This window comes from Protopterus annectens, chromosome 1.part0, assembly GCF_019279795.1.
Source record: "Protopterus annectens isolate FY-2018-M chromosome 1.part0, PAN1.0, whole genome shotgun sequence".
NCBI classification, from domain to species: Eukaryota; Metazoa; Chordata; order Ceratodontiformes; family Protopteridae; genus Protopterus; species Protopterus annectens.
The window spans coordinates 1,855,848,662-1,855,874,996 of NC_056725.1; the positions used below are offsets into that span (position 1 = coordinate 1,855,848,662).

Genomic DNA, 26,335 nt, shown 5'->3' on the forward strand with positions numbered 1-26,335 from the left:
TCTTACTTCTGCAAGCAAAAGTATCTTATGGCTTGCAAGGACTGAAGTATGCCGCAGTAACTGAAGGGTAGAGCACAGCAGCTGGGAAGGGCTGTTTTACTGTGCTGACTTGTGCATGGGAGGGGGGGGGGGCATCACCATATATGCTGGTCTTGGTTATAGGCTACTGCATGCTATGTGGCATTAGATGGCTGTCTTTTCCAAAAGGTGGCAACACTGTTCAGTTACCATCAGCACACCTAGTGTGGCTTTCTACCACAATACTGATCTCCTGGTCATCACCAGACAGCAACCCACATGTTACCCAGCCTCCCTCCAATAGAACTAAGCATGTCAAGTCTTGTCATCCCCCTAACACAAACACCAGCATGTACCTGTGCTGCTAGTCAAACTTGAGTTTGTGATGTCAATGCTAGCTCTTTATCCTTCTATTCCAGCAGAGATGGAAAGTTCCATAAATTCTGTGGCTGACCAAAGGATTGGATCATTTGAATATAAGAGGAACTCAGGTAAAGTGACGGTGATTAGAATGTTGTTGATAAACAGTACTACTAATCCCTGAGGAACACCATTAGGAAGTTGCTTGGGAGCTGACATAGCTAAAAGATGGAACACGTTACTTGTATAGCTTTATAGTTTGGGAGATATTCTAAGGGCCAGCTAACAAAGTCTAAGTCTAAACCATATTGTGGCAGTGACTTTCAGAGCAGGTGGTTAGAGAAAGGCTTTAACGAGATCTATGAAAATGGCACCTGGTAAGTCTCCATGTGCCACATGGTCTTATACATTACTGGTGAAGGTTAAAAGAGGAGTGACGGTGTTGCCAGCTTTACAAAATCCATGCTGATGTTCTTTGCAGGAAATTCATGTTGCAGTTGTTTGAAGAGAAGGCAGTGAAGGTGAAGTGAGTAAGATATTACTTTTTCTAATATTTTTAACAATATAGAAGGGACTGAGATGGGTTTGAAGTCATCTGCAGATTTGTAATTATTAATTTCTGGTAAAGAATTAGAGAAACGCTTTTCCATATTTCAGAGTATATACATGATATGAAGGAACATGTGAATTATATGCTGCAATAAAACAGCAATGAAGGTATCACAAGCATGGAGGAGTTTTCTGTTTAGGCCATCAGATCCTGTTTGACTATGTGACCATCAAGTGTTAAGACACTTATTTATTTGTTAGAATGTGATTTCGTGTGAGATATCATTTGGAACTAGGTTCTAACCTAAGTGCTGTGTTCTGGTAGAAGTGAAGGGGGTGATTACAGATATCTGGGAATACAATGACCAGGGTCAAAGTGGTATGTTATTCCATAGACAATATATTTTGTACAACCATAAGAGTCTTCATGATACAGATTAGCTTAATGCTGCTGATGGAATGAATCGCCCTGAGTGTTTGTTTAAATATTCTTACAGGAATGATGGTTGTTTTCAGGTTACATAGTTAATTTCCAATATATATGTGTCTTGTGTGATCAACATGCTTATTGCTTCGGTTTCTCAAATAAAAATATAATTTTCATATTTTCTTTGTAATGACACTAAAGTTTGTTGCTCTGATATTATTTTGCTTCACTTTTAAACCAGGAAGAGAAGAAATGCTTTGCCCTTTTGTGTAACATGGGAAGTATACTTATTCTGAAGACCTCAAAGACTATTTAGGAAATACTGTCCAGAAGTAATTGTGGCTGATTAATGACCGAGTCCCAGCCAGTGGATAGCGAAGTCATGCAATGGTTGCTGTGTTTATGATTTGACAGTGAACAGTTAATCATCATGCCTATACGTTGTAGCGCATTGTTCAATTAAATTGTGTTCATTAAAACATTGGATTAGTGTCTGTGTTTGTGTCAGTTGTGTGTGTGTTAGTTGTATGGGGTTATATCTTGGAGAGTATCATTACTGGTGAGTGGTTTGGGCCTAGATGGGTTAACAATTTTATTATGGCTGTCACTGATGAAGGCCACATACAAGGAGGGAATTCAAAATGGGTCTCAATGTACATTGAAATGTCCTACTATATAAATGACATGGTTTAAGTAAATTGATCAGGATGTCATTTACCTTACTAATATTGGCTGGTAGAGGTTTATTAACTGCAGACATGTGAAATGTAACGTTATCACTGATTGTGCAGTTACTGGCTAACAATTTAGGGTGTACTTTAAAGCTATTTGGAGAAACTAAATGGATGTAGGATTGCACTGATTTACAAGTTAAAAATAAAACACTTTTGCCTATCCTGAGGCCTGGTCTCATGTTCTGAAAAATGCTATGCTTCTTAAGATGATGCGTGGCATTATATCAACAAGTTTTACCCCATATTTAGAAATAACTGTTGGTACTAGGATTGTGAAAGTGTCTCCAAGTCTCTGGTGTCCTATTTGGTTTTAATTAATTCTGCCAGCATTAAAGTACACTAGTTTTATGCTTTTTCTTTTTTGAAAGGAGTGCATTATGATCAAGGGTTATCAGGATGAAAACTTGTAGAAGTGGTGGGCCCAGGATAATGTCTAAGTACTGGATAATTTCTTGCTCAAAGACAGTGTGGTATTATCTGGTAGATTTTGTGGTAAGTGAATACAGTTTTTTTCCACCAAGGCTGTGGGTTTATATAGTTATACTATCTTCTAAAGGCAGTGACAATTGCACTGTTGGTTGTGGCATTTGGAATATGAAACATTTTTTTTTTGTGATTTGTATGTGAGATGTTAAGCTGAGATAGATAAGCACAAATAGTAAATAGTACTTGCGTTATGCATGAGTAAATAATATTTGTAAACTTTTAGTGATTCGGCATTAAGTATAAGATGGCATTAGGTGACTAGTAGGGCAATCATTTCTTATTTAAGTTTAATAGTTTTATAGTAAGGTAAAAGTAATATAATAAGTTATACAAGTGGTTATAAGGGCCCTTGGTATCACCTGATCTGGATTAGTTAGTATATTCTAAGCACTGAGTTAGCAGAAGTAAGTTTGGATCAGTCTTTGGAACTGAATTTGCTTTTGTTTCCTGTGTGTCTAATCTAGGCATGTAGTGAGGGTTCATGAATTCCGACATCTATCTGTACAGTTTGACTAATGGACTGTTTTTTTGAAATATGACATTAATTTATTGCCACTAATGACTGGAAAGCTGAAATGCCACTTTGTGTTGCATAAGTGGACAACTCTATTGTGACTTTTATATGAAATTCTTTATAATTTTGTTTTAACTTTTGTTTGAAGCTCTTTAATTGATATTGACTTTGTAGTCATTCACTCTGTGGCTTAACTTCTTGTTTTTTGTCTGCAATAATTATAATTTATCTTTCAATAGTTTGTTCACAATAGAATTTATTCTGGAATTTAACTTTTTGCAACCAAGTTATGTATCTAAAATGTTTGCTTTAATATCATCTAACTCAAATATAACTATTTACTGTATGTGTAGACCATTTAGGATTATTTATTAAAATATAACAATCATTCATTAAGATATCACAGGTAAAATATACTGGTTTCTTAACAATAAGTGCTGATTTATTTTCCAATGAAAAATAAATGAGCTTGCCAGAATGAACACTATATAACTAATGTCCATTTAAATTAATTATACTTTCAAACAAATGAACAGAGTTCAAAAGCTATATTTGAACATTTTTACTGTATGGTATACAAAATTTGTCACATGGCCTCTTGTTGGAGGTTTCCTCTTGCACTCCCTAAATTAAGATAATTAAGTCTAAGGTCATGGGATTCTGGGGAAATAAGGCATACTCTTGCAATGTTCTCTGTTTAGTCAGTGTGCAGCTAGTCAAAATACACATTTCACAGCCATTGATCAAATGTCCTACTTCCACAGCAACTTCACTATTTGTAAGTGACCAAGTGACAAATCACCATGAGAAGGCAATGTTAAGGAGATACTCATAACATGAAATTAAATTTTTTGGTGATGATGGTAGGGTGGATATGGAAATATATGTAAAACTAACCATGATAAGAAGGTTTTCAGAAATATAAATGCAGTTACTGATCAGAATATTGCAGTAAGAAATTAAATTTGTAATATAAAGCAAAATTAAATTTGTAATATAAAGCAAAAACACAGGAGAAAGACACCATAAGAGAAAGGAGTGTAAGGCAGGGCAAAGTGAAACACAGAAAACAGAGAAAATTATTTATTTTGCTAATGATATTTGAACAACGTTTGTAAGAACAAAAGTAAAAAAAAAAAAAAAAAAAAAAAAGAACTAAGAAACAAATAAAAATATGATAAACTGTCCAATGACCCCAGCAGTTCAGCAAGGACCTGAGTGCAAGTAGTGTGCAATACCAAGGATGATGTCAACACAGCTAACGAAAAAAAAAAAAAAAGCTGGAGCAATGATTCCCGTAAGGCTACTCACCAGATAAATTCAGTAAGAAGAGTTTTCATGGACAGTGTTCTGTAGTTTTGCATTATTTTGAGTGAAAGTCTGTAACCCACAAAGACACCTGAAAGTGATTCAGGAGATAAGTATAATAAAAAATGCTATGGGCTAGCCAAATGATGCAGAGGGGCATGGTGCTGCTGTCCCGTACACAGCTATTAAAGACCTGACCAGTGGTCAGATGGGCAGAGTGCCTGGACTGCTTCCTACTTCCTGCTTCTTGCTTCCTCTTTTTACAAGGAGGATGTGGGTAAGAGGTATGGTGACACTCTGCTGAGACTAGAGAAGTTAGTGATCGGCCTTTAAATGCATGTAGAAAAGTACAAGGACAGACATGCTGTAGTGTGTATATATGGTCTCTTAGATCCATTCAGTCCTCATGGTTTCTTCTGGTTAGATGTAACAAAAGATTCTATAGCATTGCCAAAGTAACATTCTATACTGTTACCACAATGTAATGGTTTCTTTTCACTTTTGACTTTCAACCTTTTTTTAGGCAACCAATTCATAATAGTCTAGTGGCCTTCTCAAATGGGCATCACCTAAAAATGGATTATTACCTGAAAATGGATTATACCATCCAAACAGCAGAACTAGTGGAACATTTTACCATCTGGGGAAAGCAATGGTACAGAGATCAGCCAAGGAGGCAGCTCAAAAAAAAAATAAAAAACAATTAAATGTGTAATAAAAAGTTTGCGGTAATGCATGTAGCTGGTTGGGACTGGAAAATGAATAAACTGAAGTATAGTTGAGATACAAAAATGTCACATACCAACCTCTGCAAGTTCCATTCTAGTCAGTTTTAGTCTGTTAATCAGTGGGAATAAAGTGAAACTGCAAAATGTAAGTCATATAAGGAATAATGAAATGCACTTAAAACTGTCATATAGCAGCTTGATTAAACATCTTTGTTAATAAAAACATACAGCAAGTCACTGCAAATTCTGAAAGGTGCCCATTGAGTAACTATTTTGAATGTCAGGACCCTCCAGAGTGAGTCTTGAAACAGAGACTGAACAGCTGACAAAAATGGACTTACTTATATTAAGAATGAGACAGCCATTTCAGAGAATATTCTCTATTTTCCGAGGTACGGTGATCTCGGATTTGTTCTATATAAGTCTGTGGGTGTGTAGGGCTCACCCTGCCCTGTAAAAAAATACATTATAACAGTTTTACAATGATCAAAGTAAAAATTCCCATGTATAAACAATTACTGGGTCTGCACTTACCTGCTGTTCCTATTATGAAGGTTTCATATAGAAACCATGTTGGGAGGTTTAAAATTCAAATCCTGTATGCAAAATGTTATGGTATGGAACAGGTATTTGGAATATAGGTGGAAAGACACTGTATAAATGAGACTTTAAGCTCCTAAAAAATGAATCCAGGATAAACTTTGCAGAAATATTATATACAAAGAACCAATAGGAAACATGGGTAAAAACTGCATGATGATAGTGCAAGTACAACCAGATAATAAAAAAGAAAAAAAATGTTTGGGAAAGAATGAGTTGATGTATAGTCTGAAAGCAGCGAGGACCACTAAATCACTCTGGATTCTCAGTTACTGCCGTTTCCGAGTAAGGAGGTTAAGATCTCAGTGGGAAATTGTGACATAGCTGTTCTAGGAATCAACAGCACAGTGATGCAATGTTTTGTATTGCTGCCTTATAGGTTCTACTTCTCTAGTTCAGCTCCCAATCAGGGTGCATCTGTGTCCATACAGTCTTTTTACTTATTCATCTGTTTTCCTCACACACCCCAAAGACATCCCATAGGTGAATTAGCTGCCCTTTAAGTTGCTTGTAAGTGTGTATGTGTCCTGTGATAGACTGAAATAATGTATTTGTTGATATACACTATGCTCCCCCCACCAACATGAATAAGATAAAGCAGATGTCAAAGAACCATGTATTTATTTTCCTAGAGGTGGAGTATATGCCCAGGATAGAACATTTCCAATAGCAAAAAGTAACAACATATCAGTGACCCAGCTCAATTCATCCTTCTTATTCATATATATCACACTGGTACTACTAATTTGTCCCCTTGCATCAAATTAATCAGTGCTCTCTATGAACAATTAGAATCCAAGCTCTACTTTTACAAAGCTCATTTAGATTGCTTTGTTTTGGTGGGAGTAATGCCTGACATTTGCTGCTAGTTTACTTCACATTAAATAATCTGTTCACGTAAGGGATAGCCTCTCTGGCTGCAGATGCAGTGAAATGATAATAAATTAGTGTCAAATGCCATAGACCAAGAAGTACATGTCGTTATGTGCTAAATAAGATGGCTATTTGTGTAGTTACCAGACATAATAAAACACACACACTAGTTTATAAGAACTATCAGTTTATAAGAAATAACATTTTCAAATGTCACCACACTCAGCTGAATCCAACTATTTTTGCATTGTAAAAGTAATAGATAATTTTAAAATGACACCAGCAAAAACATAATTTCTGAAATGAATAACACAACTATGAACTCATCTGTTCTACAGCAAACCATCAAATTATATTGTTTTAATATACTCACCAAGACACTTCTTCCTGATGATATAACTCAAAATGTTCTTGTTAATCAAGCAAAGCTGTTTCACTTTTAGCAAATGTAATGGAATGCCTATTTTTTCTAAAGGAGTGGTCTTCTAAATTGCTAAGATCTAGTCCTGTCTCATATTTCAATGATGTGAAAGTTATAGGGTGGGCTGTAATTTTGGTTTTCATAGGCCAAGACTTACTAACATATAAACATGACTCACTAAAGTTGGTAGGAGTTCCTGGAACATGCAGATATGTTTGAGAAAAAAAGTAAGCATTTGTGGGAAAGCAGTGAAATGAAAAAAGAAAATGAATAATTTTATTAACCTCTGTCATGCTCTCACCATTTGTTTGCTTGTACACTGTTTAGCTTATATAACTGTTTAGTTAGGGAGACCATGCATTTTATGTTACTGCATGATACTGCAAACTAAAAGAGCAGCTTTTTGAGTTTAAAAGCCAGATGTAGGCCTGCATCCAAAACTATAAAACTGGTGGTTTTTATTCTAACAGTAGCAATTTGAGCGAACTTCTTACAAGCTCACACTTTACTAAAAGAGGCTGCAAACATCCTGCAGTATTACCAGTTATAGCCCATCCCACTAACGCTGTTTATGTTTTCACCATTGCATGATTCATATAAACAATGTATTTACGAAATGAAAAGAGAATATAGCAAACAGAATAAGTACCCATAGATGTATGATCATGTGGTTACAACACTGAGTCAAAAACATATGTCCAGAAACTACCGTACCCCTTCCTGTAGTTTCATGAAAACTGAATGCTGATAATGACTGTAGAAACATCCCAGACTCCACATGTCCAGGCTTTCTGAATTAGAGGTTGGTGTATTTATTCTTCCTATCCACAGAAATTCTTATGCCTGCCTGTGTTGTTCTTTATCTACCCTCAAACTATTGCACCTGTACCCATCACATCCTCATTGAGGGTGTTTTCATGTGTTCAGATCTCTGTAACTGCTTAAGATAAGTAATAATATATTTTGTGAATTTTCTACATTAACAACACAATAAACAAAAAATTCTACTGAAATATATATATATATATATATATATATATATATATATATATATATATATATATATATATAAAATGTAAAAAAACTAACTTAGTTGAACTACCTATAATGCACCCAAATCCCAGATAAAAATGATTGCAAAAAAAGACAGAAGGACATATAATCTCATTTTGTATCACCAACACACATACACACACACTCACACACACACACACACACACACACACACACACACACACACACACACACACACACACACACACACACACACACTCTAAGGGGATCCAGTATCTATGTGCCTAGGATGACATGATTGACAGACTTCGATGCTTTGCCAGAGATGGCCTGCATCTGTCACCCCTCAGCTTCTGGATACTGGCCAAGGCTCTTCTACCCCTATAATGCCTTTTTTAGGCAGTGTACCAAAGACCAAATTACCACCATAGCAACTACAAACAAATGCAATCTCAGGGTCATGCTGCTCAACGCTAGAAGTCTAATCTCAAAATGCACTTGCTCGAAGCACTCCTTAAAATGGAGAACATCGACATTTGTGCTGTAACAGAGACCTGGTTCAAGACAGCAGAAAGCACCCCTGCACTAACAGGCTACAACTCATTCCACACCTTTTGGCCCCAGAACTTGGACCGAAGCTCCAAATGCGGTGGTGTTTCCATATTCATAAAGGATGCGCACACATCCAGACTGGTAGCCCAACATAACGCATCTGAGATACTTCAGGTGCAGCTAACATTGGGTAAGACAGCAATTCAGGTCATAGCCTGCTATAAGTCCCCAATCATGTTCCAAGACACACTCCACATTCCTAACCACCCTGGAAAATATTTGGGTCCAACCTAACATCCTCATACTGGGCAACTTCAACTACCGCTCCATTAACTGGAAAAGCTACTCATGTACCGATACACTTGCCCAACGTTTCCTGGAATTTATTAATTCCAATACCCTGGAGCAGCTCATTCTTACCCCCACTATAGGTAGCAATATCCTTGACCTGGTCATTACCAATATGGGCAACTGCTGCTCTACACCAATAGTCAACTCCTCCCTGGTTACATCTGACCACAAACTAATCACCTTGGATATCCACATCCCTCCCACCCCACCTGCAAAGGAAACCAACATGAAAAACTTCTCCAAAGCTAACTTTGGGCTCCTAAAAATAGAGGTGGCTAACTTCATGGCACCCATCCAAATGGAGAATAGTTGCCTGACCACTGAATCATACACCAATGCACTGTACAAACACATACACAAATGCATGGATCTCGCCATACCCAATAGAACCAAGACGCTCTCCTCCAAAAAAAGGAAGCCAATCTGGTGGCCCCCTGCTATAAACAAACTCTACAACAGAAGGAGGAAACTGATGCAGAATAAGGTGAAGTCCCAAGACTGGAAAAACTCCCTTATCAGTCTCAACAAAAATTTGAGATCCCTCATCAAATCCTCCAAAGCTAGCTATGAATACAGAATTGTAGCAGATAGTAAAGACAACCACAAGGCCTTCTATAGTTATGTAAGGAATCTCCATGGCAATACCCAGATTTGCTCTGAGCTACTGCACAATGGTACCTCCTATACAGAGCCAACAGGTATTGCCAATATAGTGGCCGACAGATTCAGTGCCAACTTTACCCCTCCCCCCCCAGAGGACTAATCACAATGCCAGTAGATTGCCAGGCACCCAGTATTACTGCTGCACAGGTTAAAGCAGCACTGTCCAATGCCAAGAATACAGCTTCTATGGGACCTGACAATATCCCTGGCTGTGCTCTACATGAACTACAGAGTGAACTGGCACCTCACCTGTGTGCCCTGTTCAGTCACAGCCTCACCTCAGGCTTTGTCCCTACCGAATGGCGCACTGCTAAATTCATCCCTCTCCACAAAGGAGGAGTGACTACAGACCCTGGGAACTATCGCCCCATTAGCCTGATGAGTCTGATATGCAAAGCTATGGAACACATCATCATGGACCTAATAAACAAGGATATAGGGAATCTCCATACTCTGGATCCCACACAGTTTGGTTTTGTGAAGGGTAGATCATGCCTGCTCAACTTGTTCAACTTCTTTGAGTCAGTCACCAGAGCTGTGGATGAAGGCAAGGTGGTTCATACAGCCTACCTTGATCTGGCCAAGGCCTTTGATACCATTCCCCACGCAGGAATTATAGAAAAACTCAGTAAGCTAGGCATCAACCCTTATATCACTAGGGGGGTTGCAAACTGGCTCATAGATAGAACCCACAGTGTGAAAGTAGCTGACTCCAAGTCAGACTGCCAGTCAGTCACGAGTGGAGTCCCACAGGGTTCAGTCCTGGGTCCTCTCCTGTTTGGTATCTAATTCTCTGAAATTCAGGCAAACATAAAGGGTCTCTAACTGACAAAGTTTGTAGATGATTGCAAGTTGGGAGCTATTATTAACTCTCCAAGTGATGCTGACATCCTACAGAAAGGCCTCACTGAGACCAATAACTGGTGTCAGAACCATGGCCTTCAGATAAATGCCAAAAAATGTGTCATCATCCCCTTTGGGGAAAATCCAGTTCCCATGAATTACCACATTCATGGTAGTCCACTGAACACAGAAGGAGTTATAAGAGATCTGGGAACACAGGTTGACAGCAACTTCTCTTTTGACCACCACATTGCCACTGTGGTCAGAAAGTCCTTCTATGTGGCACATCTCATTACTAAGGGTTTTGCATCCAGGAAGAAAGAGGTCATTGCTTCCCTCTACTCTTCCCTCATTAGGCCAGTCATCGAGTACAATGCCCCATTTGGCATACACCTCTCTAGACACCTGCAATAACTGGAGAGGCCACAAAAGTACCTCACAAAGAGGATCCTAGGCCTTAAACACTTGTCCTACATGGACAGACTAAAAAACTCCAACTATTCTCTGTCTTATATCGTCTACTTAGAGGCGATTTCTGCTTGACTTACAAAGCCATGTCTGACCTAGCTCTGTTAGAAATGGTACATCTAAAGAAATCCTAATCCCTCTGCACCATACGTTTCAGAGACCTCAACCTCATTACCACAATCAACAAAACATGTTGGAGGGACAGGTTCATAACACAGAGACTGCCCATGCTATGGAACAGACTTCCCATACATGTCAAGCAGAGCACCTCACTGGCCCTCTTCAAGAGAAATCTTGATGAGTAGATGAGAAATAGAAAATTCACCCTGGGGAGCACTCCAGTGGCTCTGTTCAACAGAGGCACTGGGAATTAAGGTTGGGTGGCACGATTCCAGGGTAATCCTATGGGCTAGGCTTGTAAAGGCTCCAGGGCCATTAGCCTAGTACACAGCTATGAACTTATGAATAAGGAAAAAAAAACTAACAATACCATCAGATGTAATTTGTCTGAACAGTGGTACCCCTTGAGAAAGTTTTTATTTGGTATGCATGGTGCAAGATTGGGGTTAGGGAAGGGGTAGGGATAGTACTAAGATTAGCAAACATCAGAAGGGGCAGGCAGGGGTGCTTCATTTTGCCATCTGAAAAATGTACCTTGCCTACCACAACAAAAGACAATCACTGAAACTACACTTTGTCAAATGTGTGAGGGAGTACTTAGTATGAGATTGTGCGACAGTGGAGTTTAGGGATTTTTTTTTTCTCTACTGTTGTGCAACCTCAGAATTTATATATACGTATATAAGTAACAGGGTTGTATGGGTGGGTTTTACCCCTATAAAAATAAAACTTTTTCTGTATTTTACTGCACATTCAACTGAATATGCAATCTGCAGGTTTTTACTGGTGATTTGAGTGTTGGCAGGGTTCGAGTTTGAGTTTTTGCTTTTTCATAATGTACTATATATATATATATATATATATATATATATATATATATATATATATATATATATGCAATAAGGAATGTGGAGTGTGCATGGTATAAATATTATCACATACCCATGGGTGTTGAAAGGTAAAGCCTAAGGGACAAGCACCTTGAAAGCAATGGGCATGAAGTAATATCTGTACCATGCACACCCCGAAGTGCCTTATTACATTTTTAAAATGGCCATTTGTATTTTGATTTTGCAGTTAGTATTTTATGCTTAACATTTTTTGTAGGATAACTGTATGTTTTGTGTACATTTTACTTTAAACAATTCAACCATCTCTTACAATTTTATTTTATTTATCTTTTGTTGACCAAGTTAATCCCACTAGGCTAATGGCCTCTTTCCGGGGGGGGGGGGGGTCCAAAGTAGTGTTTATACTACTTGGAGAAATTTGGTCAGAACACTGGAGAACTTCCCCTATTCTTCAGTCTAGGGGGACGCATTAGAGTGCGGTATGTCTATCTTCCTGTTTCCAATCCAGGCATGAAGGCAGCCCAGAGATACAGGATGACAAGCAGGCAGTATGGAAAAAGCAAAGAGAATGGATTTTCAAATTCAGAAATGGGGGAAACAATAACAAGTAATGCCAAGGTGGAGAACTCGTTCAGAACTGAGGAAAAGGAGGAAACAAATCAACAAAATGTTATGGAAAGTGTGGGAGAGGAGGAAATGGGCTCATAAGTTATTTTGCAGAAAAAAAATGTTTGAGGGAGGTACTGAGATCCAGCAGGATTACATTATTACAACTCTCAAGTCTGAAGGGTTGAGGGATGATTATCTCAAGGATCTTATTAACCAAAGTGAACCAGAGAGTAAGGTAGTAGTGTCTTGTGGAGAACTGCTGGAGAAAATACAAGAAGAAGAAACGGTGGAGGAAGCAACAGAAAGAAAATCATATGCACAGAAGATGAAAGAAAGGGAGAAGAAAATCGAGGAGGTGAAGAAGACAAAGAAAAAATACAGTGTAAAAATAAGGAGCAAAAAAGAAGAAGGACTGGAAAGGAATAAAATGTGCGGGTCATTGATTGCGCCTTTGGGGGTTTCACCTACAGAGGTAAGAGCATTCATTCTTATTAATAGAGATACATTTTGTGAACTATTTTTTGAAACTGGACAAGCCATGGAAAATTTTTTGGTAAATTATGAAAAAAAAAAACACTAATCCATGGCCAGGATATGTGCTGCAATCATTTCACTGAGAAACAGAAGAGAATACTAATGCAGTTTAGAACTGAAACTGAAGCAAAGGACTTAAAAGAGCAATTATTACCTGTGTGTAAAGATGTTTCGGGTAACATGAACATTTATGATGAAAGAGATTTGTGGACTTGGGGATGGGAATGTGCGGCTATATTAAATATGGTGAATGACAAGGTTATACACATTCCTAGTGTAATTAAAGTATGTTGTAATAGATGGTTTGTGAAATACAGAGGACAGCCCAAAACATGTTTTTTCTGTGGCAAAGATAATCATTCAATAAGTGATTGTGATAAAAGAAAATGCTTTGTATGTAGTAAACCAGATCATGAAGCAGAGAAATGTGAACTGAAGTGTAAGAAATGTGGTAATACAGGACATGTTGGTTAGAGTGTGATGAAGATACACAGCCTATAGAAAAAAAAGAATCACATAATTTAGCACAAGATACAGACATTAATAATGAGCAAGAAAAATAAACTGACACACAATAAAACAAAGATTTTGTAATAGATACAAAAGAGGGGGAGAAAGAAAAGGAAACAGATTCAAATGCACAAGTTAAGAAGAATATACAAAGTGACAAGTAGTAAGTGGAAAAGAATTCTATAGGAAAAATAGAGAGAGAAAGGAAAATAAAGTTTAAAAGTGTAACAAAAGAAAGAAAAAAGGCAATGGATGAAAAATGTTTAAAACTATTCCATTCATAAGCTGAAAATCTTATCTTTGGGTGTTAATAGCATGAAAAAATATAAAAAGAAGGATAGGTATCTTAGAATGCTGTGCTGTATTAGATGCTCATATTCTTATATTAGAGGATACAATATTACTGACAGAAGAAGAAAGGTTACGAACAGAAAAATTATGGGGTGGACCAATTATTTGAAATATAGGAAAAGATGCATGTTCAGGCATATGTATATTATGGCAGGATAATATTACAATACTAGATGCCACCACAGTTGAGCTAGGACAGATAACGATATTAGATATAAGATGGAATACATATATATATATATATGTATATATATATATATATATATATATATATATAGATGATTGCTATATAGACTTATATTATGAGATTAAGAAAGACAATGTTTAAAAAATTCTTGATTATGTTGGTGTAGATATGGATATTATATTGGTGGGAGACTTTAACTATAACCTAAGAACAGTGGTGATGTTAAAACAGTATATGAAATAATGAGAAGCAGTAAATTGTACATATGGGAAATAAACATTGGACTTACAAAAGAAATGAGATTAAGACTGAAATTGATTACTTTCTTCTATCAGATAGCTTAAAAATTATACAGAAAGGGATAAAGAAGTCAGGATTTTCTGATCACATAGCTATATGGTTACAATTACACCAGAAAGCAGATTATATAAGAAGCGGTAAATGAATTAAAAGATTGAATGAAAGAGACTTAAAATAAGACGATAGGAAAGAAATACATAAATTATGGAAAGGTCATATAGGTATGAAAATATTTTATGAATACTGGACAAGTTGGTGGATATTATTTTTAAGAAAATGTAAGAAATGCTTTTTGGAAGATTTAGTGAATAACAGGCAAAAAAGAAAAATAGAATATAAAACACTAAGTCAAGTTATATTTGGAGAATTGTTGCAAGATAAAAGGAGTTTCTATGAAAAGGAATTATATGAACTAAATAAAAAAGATTAATAACCTGTTATACAAACAAAGATATTATCTAAAAGGGAAAAAGAAGAAGTAGCACCTTACTTAAATAAACAAATGAAAGAAAATAAAAAAGTAATAAGGGAACTGAGAAATGAAGAAGGAAATAATTAAAGGGTATATAGTACACTCTTTTGTTAAAAAATAAATATAAAAAAAATCAAAAATATGACCTTAATAAATTAAATGGAAAATACAATGAAACTTTGGAACAAATTATAACATTAAAAGTGTTAAATGAAGTACTGAAAGAAATTAATAGGAATATGGCTACAAGATTACATGGTATTTAGTATCATATGTATAAAAATATGGAGAACTGGGAGAAACTTATATTCATAAGAGTTTTAAATGAATTGCTAGATTTAGGAATGATAGCTAAGGAATTATGTATATGTACTATAATATTTATATGGAAAAAGGGAGAAAGATGATATAAAGAACCTGGACCAATAGTACTAAACAATATGGACTATAAAATATTCATGAGAATTATAACAACGAGCTTAAATAAAATAGATAAGCTACTTGAGACAATATTTGGTAGAAAGGGAAAAGGAAGTCAAGACCTATTATAGTAGATGAAAGAGACAGATGATAACATAAGTAAGAGAACAGAAGCAAAGATTATGATAGGAGACTTAAGCAAGGCATTTGATAGAATGCCTTGCTTAAGTCTCCTAACAAGGCATTTGACAAAATTCAATATGAATAACTATGGGATATTCTAGAGGCATATGATATAGGTAAGAAAATAATACAAGTAATCAAGTCAGTATATGAATGAAATACTATTAAATTAAATGTAAATGGATGGATAAGTGAAGAAATAAAAATAGAATGTGGGATAAGATAGGGATGTCCATGTAGCAGTATCATTTTCACTCTAGTTATGAACACATAGTGACAAAGATCAATCAAATAGCATATATTGCAGGATATAAGATAGTAAATGAAATACAACTACCTATAATGTACACATATGCAGATGATAGTGTGTTAATAACAAGAAGCAAAGAATGGATGGAAGAAATATGTATAAAATTAAATAAATTGTTAAAGAAGATTGGTATATGTATAAATGATGAGAAAAGTAAGGGTTTGGATTCAAAGAAAATATAGGAAATATAAAATTTAATGAAGAATCTATAGATATACTAGGAACAGTTTTGGGTTGAGTGTTGACAACAGAAAACAATGGGAGAAATCAGTGCAAGAAATAAAAGACATACATCATTTTGGAAAACATATAGATCGTCATATATTCTTCTTAATCTAGCAGAAGGATATCGGCATCAAGCAGGAATGGAAATCAAACCAGAAGTAGATAAAAATCAGGCAGCAACTCAATATGCCAAAAAACAAAAGAAAGACTATAAGGTGAAGGACCAGACGAGAAGCCAAGAAATGTGGAAAAAAAAGCATAAATATAGTTGCAGGTATAGAAAACTGGAAGAACTTCATGTTGATTAGGAACGAATGCAGGAATGGTTAAGGAGAGGCAAATTCAAACCAAGAGATGAAAGGTTAATATTGGTGGAGCAAGATAGTGGTCTTACACACTGGTTTACAAAGTCTACTGAACATGTAGGAGAAACAGACAAATGTAGGTTTTGTAGAACAGAATTGGAAACAGTTGCACACCTTGTTGCTGGTTGCGACATACTAATGGCAGAAGGACTATATACTGAAAGGCATAATAATGCGACAAGACTGTTGCACTGGGGATTGTGTAAACATTATGGTATTGAAGCATCTGAAAAAGACTGGAAATATGAGCCACAAAGCATCACAGAAAATGATGAAGTCTGTATCACATGGGATCACCCATTACCAAAAGTTCAAAAGACAGGGGTGGAGCCTAGATGGCTAACTGTGAGCAATGAATTTTGAGAGCTCCATAAACTAGTATAATAATATAGAAAAAATTTATTATTTTCAAGTTTAAAATGTCAGAAATCTATAGATAAACTACTAAACTGCATAAATATCAATTTGGGCAGAGATATACAAAAATTTTCCTGTCAAGTAACTTGGAGATATATTGAGTCACTGAATATGAGCTCAAACCAAGAGATGAAAGGTTAATATTGAGTAACTGAGTAATGAACTGCATTTGGTGACATCTACCTTACAGGAACTATCTTTGAAGATGGATGGCTTTAAAAATTACTTAAAAAACTCAAATTAAATTCTCTAAAACAGACTGATACTCTTAAGGAACTATTACAGCAACACCATACAAAAATAACAAATATAGAGACTTCTCAAAATGACATTGAAGGGAGACTCAAAGAGGAAGAATTCCAAAAAGAATTTCTCCTTAAACAGAATACATGGCTGCTTAACAAAATAGATGACATAGAAAACAGGGAAAGGAGAAACAACATAAGGATCTTTGGTCTGTTTGAAAACACTGAAGGAGAAGGCATTATTTCATTCTTAACAACCTGGATTTCTGAATTTTTAGACTTGAAAGAGGGACTTTCATTTGGGATTGAAAAGGAGCATAGAGCACTGAGGAAATCTGCTTCTAACTCAACAAATACTCCAGCTAGAGCCATAGTTACAAAATCTCTTTCATTTCTGGACAACAAACTAATATTAAAATCTGTTTAGAGAAAATCACCCTTAAAATACAATCAAAGCCTGATAAGGTTTGACAACGATTATTCTTCCAGAATACTAGAACAAAGGAAAAAAGTCTGGCCAATAATAAAACTGTTGAAACAAAACATTAAAGCACAGCTGGCCTTTCCAGCCAAGATAAAAACATTTTTTGTCAATGAGATGAGAACCTTTAATGACTTAGAAGAAGCTACTACATTCATCAAAAACAACAATAAAGTTTAAATCCCAGAAGAAATGGAATGGATGGCTCCTACTCTTAAAAGAATAAAAGAAACAAATCCTTGGACTGATGCTAGAATGAAAAAACAAAAAACTGATTCCAAGATAGCTGTCCCAAAAAAATAACTCTTACAACTACATCTCTCAAAGTATCAACTGATATGGTACATCACGTGTCATCTGTTTTTATTTAAAAAAGGAGGGATTCTTAAACAACCGAGAAACAGTAATGATTTATTCAGAATGTTCAAAGAGTCCAATAATTCTTCACAAACAAAGGTAGGTCAAGATGGGTTACTATTTACATTATATATAAGCCAAACAAAGCAACATATAATACAAACATAGAGGTTTCTATTCCCCTACTTGAACTCAATGAATACTTATCTTGTTCATTTTTCATTGATTTTGCTTATAATAATTTAAGTAATTAATTAACTAATTCAACAAAGTACCATTCATCAGAGTTCAGACTCAAATGTAACACATTAACATCATATATAATAGCAGTAACAGTAGAGTGCTTTGAAAAAAAAAATGCTGTCATGGAGACTAATGTCTTCTTCAGTTAAAGTATGACTTAGAAATGTCATGTATATCCTGGTTAAATAATAGTAGCAAGTTGCTCTTAGTACAAATGTCATCAGTATTCTGTCTAAAAATGGTTGATGTCAATTGTGGCGGGTATCACGGCTACGAGTGCTGTTTGATCAATCCTGATATGGTGTGTGTGGATGCAGCTATGTCTGGCAGATAGTACAAATGTCATTATTATTCTGTCTAAACATAGTTAATATCAATTATGACAGGTATCATAGCTTTGAGTGCTGTTTGATCAATCCTGATATCATGTGTGTGGATGCAGCTGTGTCTGGCCGCTAGTACAATGTCATTATTATTCTGTCTAAACATAGTTAACATCAATTAAGGCAGGTATCATAGCTTTGAGTGCTGTTTGATTAAGCCTGACTTGGTGTATGTGGATGCAGCTGTGTCTGGCAGCTATTGTGTGTTGTCATTTTTGTCTCAGGGAGGCAGTGGGTTGCGGCTTGTGGTCGAGGTTTGCTGATGCTTGTGTATTGGGAAGAGACATTTGGTGTTTTGGCGTGGATCCAGGGGAAGGGGGTGGAGAGAACTGTGATTTGGGATATTTTGGCAGAGATTGGTTTGTTTGTACGTCTGCTGAGTGAGAGGTGAGAGGGCTGGAGGAGTGTGTTGTCTCTTGTTGTGGCGGCTTGTTGGGAGGTTTTTTTTTTTTGTTTTTATCTGTTTGCTCTCTGTTCTTTTCCTGGCTGCTGCCTCGCTGAAAGGGAGGGAATTTAGGCTTGAAGCTGCAGTGAAGTGAAGCTTTGCTTCAGGTGCATTGCAAGCTTCTGGTAAGCAGTACACAGACACATTAACAGAAACAGATGCTCCCAAGTTGCTATGGTAACAAAGACAGAGTGACGATAATGCTTAACGGCTCTGAGGAGCCTTCGAGATGATCCACGGCAATGACGTTTTTGGTTTTAAAAAGTATATATATAGTAAAAGGGCTGTTTTAAACCACATGTACACATATTGTTGGTCTTCCAACACTTTGTTTAGCTCATTAAGTTGATTTTTGATAAAAAAACACACACACAATAGTTATGTAATGTATGGTTTTAGTAAATCTAGACATAAAATATATAATCGCCATATAAGATGAAGCAGTCTGGTGAATTTAGATATTAAAGACAGGATTTAATAACATGGGCTTGTGTATAATAACACTACTGTCTTAACTTGTCATAAATGACATACACTACACTGAACATCAAGGGGAAGCATGATGATTTTCTTATATAAGTAAATATGCATAACAAGTCGTAATTGCTTTAACTTGAATTGTAGTTTTTGTAACCCATCTTGACCATATATAATACTTAAGTGGTTAGCAAGGTAACTAATGTTTTATACATGACATCAAACTGACAAAGTTGTTCAAGAGAAACAACAGAAGCCTGAACTTGAAATGTCAAGGAATGTAACAATCATATTCCGAACAAATAGTATTAAGTTGAGAATAGACAGTTTAATAACATGGGCTTGATTATAATAGTACCAAGCAAGGCTCCACATGGACGGCAAGTGCAGAGGCCAAAAAATAATCATAAATTCACACACAAGCTGCCAGCACAATAAGAAGAATCCAATTTTATTTTGAAGTAAAAAAAGGCAGACTGGTTTCGGCTTAAGTAAGCCTTTTTCAATGCCAAAAAGTATTGTACACATCACAAAGTGCCCATTTTATATATATATATATATATATATATATATATATATATATATATATGTCACCAACCTATAAACCAATAAAAAGAGAGAAACAATTAGTAGACAAACCCATGTAAACAAAAAAAAACTAAGCAAAATTGCTAGTGTAAATAAACTATGAAGTAAAACACCATAATAATATTAAAAAATAAAAAAAATTAAAAAAATAATAAAAATAATTAGATTGGATGTTCTTAGGAATAGAAACAAAAAACTTTTTTGTCAAACACAATATAAATATTAAGAAAACAATAATATTAAATATATTAAAGATGTTCGTTTAAACATGGTGGAAAAAAGGCCACCCAATCTAATGATCCATGATCTTTCTTTATTATTAAGAAGTTCATGCCATTTTTCTTAGAAAATTTTTGTTCCATCACCCTGTCAATAATGGTAAAATGAAAATAGGCTGTTTTGTGGACTAAAGTGTGTTTATATAGTGCATTAATAGCAACCCTATTTTTTATGTCGCTTAAATGTTCAGACACATGCAGCTTGAAAGATCTGGAAGTTTGTCCGATATAAAATGCAGAACATTGACACTCAGCCAAATAAATGACCCAACTGCTGCTGCAGTTAGAAAATGTAAATGTATCAAAGACCCATGTGGTATTTTTACTAGAAAATTCTTTGGTCTTTAATATGTATTTAGAAAAACCACAATGTTTGCAGGGAAAACAACCAGATAATTTGGTGCCATCTAATGTTTGTTGGACTTGGTGTTTACGGGATGGATGTTTTTTGTAAAATTTTAAATGGCCTCCTATAGTGACACCCTTCCGATAGGAAAAAGTACATTTGTTGTCCAGTAATTTGGCTAATTGTTCATCAGATAGTAAAATGTCCCAGTGTCTTTGTACTAAATCAGTCAGCTGTTTGGTATTCCTACCGAATGTAGTAGTAAATCGAATATTAGATCCATGAATGGATTTGGGCCCTTTGTATGTTAATAATTCATCCCGAGACATTTTACTAACCAAATTACTGGTTTGAGTTAGCTGTTTAACAGGATAGCCCCGTTCTACAAACTTGTGAGTGAGATCCTCATTAAAATGTGTAATGTCTGACTCTTTTGTACATATCTTTTTAATCCGCATATATTGGGATTTAGGAATGTTTTTGATGATATGCCCTGGATGACAGCTGGATGTATACAGAAGAGAATTGGAATCCAGGGCTGTATATAACCAATTCAGTGAGCCAGAATTCCAGTGCCATTAAACCTGTATTTTGTTAAATAGACGGAAATAGGCTCTGTAGGGAACCCATGCCCTGACACAATTAGTCTACCAGTGGGTTGTAAAGGTTTTGTGTACTTTGGGAAGCAGATATAAATATTGGGAAGGGAAGTTCACTTATTAGAAGAAAAACATGATTTTTTGATCATCATGCCTCATCCCACAGCCAGATCCAAAAAGTTGTCTATTTTTTTTTTTTTTTGAGTAGGAGTAGGATCAATAGACATAAAATAAACATCTAAATCACTCACTGGTGAGTTGACTTTTTTTGATTGAGACCAATCCATCACCACTCACTATTGATCCTCTTGGTGGTATGAAGGTGGAAGATAACAAGTCATGAACTGTAGTCATGCCCATTCTCAAATTTATCAACCAATAAACCTTGTAGAATGGTTGTGAGATCCATGTTATATCTCCTTGATGTTAACCTTGTATGAAGTAAACCAAATGGTAAAAAAAATGTATTCATGTTTATACCTTGCTATATATATATATATATATATATATATATATATATATATATATATATATATATATATATATATATATATATATATATATATATATATATATATAGTTGTTAAATTCTAAGGAAGTCAAAAATACATAAATTACAATCCCAAAAGTCTGAAAACATATTTCATGTTAGATTAGTAATGAAATATCATTTCCAAGATGTTCAAAGTATGCACACACACACACACACACACACACACACACACACACACACATATGAATGTTTAACATTCAATCAAAAAATGTGACATCCATACCAATCGAACAGACATGAACATAACACTGCTTTTTTAACAGAAAACATATATATGAAATAGTATGTCCCATCCAAGGCAAGATGGGAATACAAACTGTTTTATAATTATTTTTATTTATTTTTATTTTTTAATATTATTATGGTGTTCTATTTCATAGTTTATTTACTATCATTTCCAAGATGTTCAAATTATGCACACACACACACACACACACACACACACACACACACACACACACACACACACACACACATGAATGTTTAACATTCAATCAAAAAATGTGACATCCATACCAATCGAACAGACATGAACATAACACTGCTTTTTTAACAGAAAACATATATATGAAATAGTATGCCCCATCCAAGGCAAAATGGGAATACAAACTGTTTTATAATTATTTTTATTTTTTTTATTTATTTTTAATTTTTCATATTATTATGGTGTTCTATTTCATAGTTTATTTACACTCGCAATTTTACTTAGTTTTTTTTTTTGACATGGGTTTGTCTACAAATTGTTTTGCTCTTTTTTATTGGTTTATAGTTTGGTGACATATATATATATATATATATATATAATGGGCACTTTGTGTTGTGTACAATACTTTTTGGCATTGAAAAAAGGCTTACTTAGGCCGAAACTGGTCTGACATCTTTTACTTCAGAATAAAATTGGATTCCTCTTATTGTGCTGGCTGCTTGTGTGTGAATTCTTGAGTATAATAGCACCACTGTTTTAACTTGTCATAAATGACATACACAATATTGAACATCAAGGGGAATCACGATGATTTTCTCATATAGGTAAATGTGTATAACAAGTTGTATAATTGCTTTAACTTGAATTGTGGTTTTGTAACACATCTTGACCATACATAATACTTAAGCTGTTACCAAGGTAACTAATGTTTTATACATGACATCAAACTGACAAAGTTGTTCAAGGGAAACAATAGAAGCCTGAACTAGAAATGTCACAGACTGTAACAATCATATTCTGAACAAATAGTATTAAATTGACAATAGACAGCTTAATAACATGGGCATGAGTATAATAACACTACTGTCTTAACTTGTCATACATGACATACACTACATTGAACATCAAGGGGAAGCATGATGATTTTTTTATATAAGTAAATATGATAACAAGTCATAATTGCTTTAACGTGAATTGTAGTTTTTGTAACCCATCTTGACCATATATAATACTTAAGTGGCTAGCAAGGTAACTAATGTTTTATACATGACATCAAACTGACAAAGTTGTTCAAAGGAAACAATAGAAGCCTAAACTAGAAATGCCACAGAATGTAACAATCACATTCTGAACAAATAGTATTAAATTGACAATAATCACTTAGTTTAACCTTTGCTGATTATACAAAATAGAATGTTGCCATTTAAATCTAAAAACTTTTAGTATATGCAATAAATTGGCAATTTATGAATATGGAAAGGGAACATGTAATCATCAATCACAATAAGTGAATTTGTTGTTTTTAACCTATAAGTTTACTCATTTTATAATAAGAAATGACAGATATGAAAATCCTTATGTGTAGGAAATGGGGGGAAGAGGGATGCACTGATAATTATAATGAACTTTCATCAATGTTTACATACAACAAACTTGATGCTTTAAGTAAGTTAGCAACAATCAATGTGATTACTTAAATGCTGGTAAACAATGAAATATAACTTCTGATATATCCAGTAAAATACATTGTATTATAAACATTAGGTATAATTATTATTATTACCATCTATTTATATTAAGTAATAAGTTTTGAAAGACTTCATCAGTAAGGCTGAATATGTTAAATAACTGTGTGTTATAATCTTTTACTGAGGTTTTATATATGATACATTCTACTTTATTATGATTGAATTGCTTGTCATGTAAATATTAATTGCTTATACAATAAGTAGATGTTTATATTGTAGTAGAATTCTATCTACTCTACAATACTACTATATCTGTTCAAAATAATACAAATATTACTTATTCCTATTACAAATATTCTCCATATGATAATTCAATTTATGGAGCTCAGATATTCTGGATTGTCAAGGTATGAGTGATAATCTGATGGATTTAGCTTTATCCATCAGATTAGGAATGTTTTTCATTCCATGGCTAGTGTGGATCGTAGTTTTGTTAACATTTAATTTAAATTTGTTATTTCACAAAAACATTTTTAGTATGCCTGACCAAAACATTACTTTATTGGTAAACACTCAAAGTATAAAACTGATAATTTCCTTTAAAAGCTCAAACATATAATTTAAAGTTATCAGAGAAAAATGTTTAATAGTCACAATAAAACAAAAAATACATAGTGTAAATAACCTAAGATGGATTTAACTTTATTATCTTTAAATACCAATGGCTTAAACAATCCTAGCAAGAGATCAAATCTACTGAAATATTTAAAACTGAACAAAGCAGAAATTGTCTTCCTTCAAGAAACTCATTTCAAAACAAATGGCAATTACAAATGGAATCCAAAGGAAAATCTGATATTGGAGCAATCCACTTATAAGACAAAAACAAAAGGGGTAACAATCTTATGTAAAACAAACGTGATTAACCCAGAAATCATGTATAAGTATGAAGATAAAGAAGGCCTTATGGCATTAGTAATAGTTAAATGTAATAACAGAATATGGACCCTAGCCAATCTATACTGGTTCCCAGGCATGGGATCAAGACCTGTTAAAAACATTTGGATTTTATTTCCAATAATTATAAAGGCAACTTAATATTAGGAGGAGATTTTAACTGTTTATTTGATATTTCTGAAACTACAAATAAAAGACCGCGGCACACATCTGCTGTATCAAAAGCTTTAAACAAGTGGTAGAATCATTTCATCTTGTAGATGCTTTCAAATTTAAAGAAGATAAATCTTTGTTGTTTTCCTATCAAGATCACAGATTTGGTACCCAAACTAGAATAGATAAAATATTTGCTGCCCATGACTTACACTCTAAAATCATTAATTTCTCAACCACTCCCTGCCCCTTTCAGACCACAATTCATTGTTACTAAAACTTCAAAATGGGTACAAACCATTAATCTTTAACTCCAGAATTCCAGCATATATAACTAAAATTAAATAGTTAAAACCCTGGTTATTATCTGAATTACAGTTCTTAGATATCAATTACATCACAGAGATAAATTAAACAATGATATGGGACTCATTAAAAGCTTACATATGTGGTAAAACCCTAACTTGGTATAAAAAAAAGAATCAGGGAATGGGATTCTGAATTTTTAGATCTACAATCCAAACTTTTATCAGTAAAAGCTGAAAAAATCAAAATGATTTGGAGATGAAAAAGAAAGTAGAAGTATTAAACAATAAATACAAATAAATTCTAACACATAAAACTAGTTTAGCTTTAGAAAAACTAAAAAGTAATACCTTGGCCACTTCTTCCAAATATCTACATAATTTATCCACAAGAATCAAAATACAGTCAAAAGCTAATACCATTAAAAGTATCTTCCATGAAAAGAAAGGGAAAAATGTCTCAGATATAGGTGAAATTCTCGATGCCTATAGAAATCACTATATGGAACATTTCCAAAAAGAAAATGTACATATCGATCATTTAAATCTAGGTGAAAAATTTTCTAATATAAAAAAATACCAGAAAAATTAAAACTAGATCTGCAAGCACCCATATCCCACAAAGAAATTACAGATACAATAAAAGAGAGTATAGATGGCATAATTATGGAAATATATAAAGTTTTTCCTTCAAAGATACTATCCTTCTTCCATAAAATTCTATTAGAAATTCAGTCGTAAGCTTTAATACCACCCTTTTGGAGACATTCCTTAATCGCACCAATCTTAAAGGAAAGCAAATCCCCAAGCCTCTGTATCTCATATACACCTATATCATTATTAAATAATGACTATAAGTTATTTATGACAATATTAACTAACAGAATGAAAATACCACTATCCAAAACAATAAATAATGATCAAACTGGATTTGTATATCATAGACACAAACATGACAATATTAAAAGGATCATTTCTCTTATAGATTATATTAATAAAGAAAGTAAATAAGCACTCATAATTGGTTTAGATGTAGAGAAAGCCTTTGATTCCCTAAATTGGGACTATGTATTCAAAATTCTGGTGTTATTTGAATTTCCTCCTTCTTTTGTTCATCTGCTAAAGAATATATATATATATATATATATATATATATATATATATATATATATATATATATATATATACAAATAATTTAGCATATGTTAAGCTAGATCCTTTCACCTCTGAATCTAGACATATAACAAAGGGTACTAAAGAAGGCTGTCC

General features: G+C 34.4%; 1 protein-coding gene across 2 annotated transcripts in view; it reads right to left on the reverse strand.

Annotated features, from left to right (window-relative positions):
* Positions 1 to 7,094, reverse strand: part of OSMR (oncostatin M receptor) — a 1,030,877-nt gene extending 1,023,783 nt beyond the window's left edge. For both annotated transcript variants that reach the window (XM_044069885.1, XR_006364564.1), the window contains exon 1: positions 6,971 to 7,094. The gene's annotated coding sequence lies outside the window, so the exon portion shown is untranslated. The remainder of the gene's footprint in view (positions 1 to 6,970) is intronic.
* Positions 7,095 to 26,335: the final 19,241 nt, after the last annotated feature.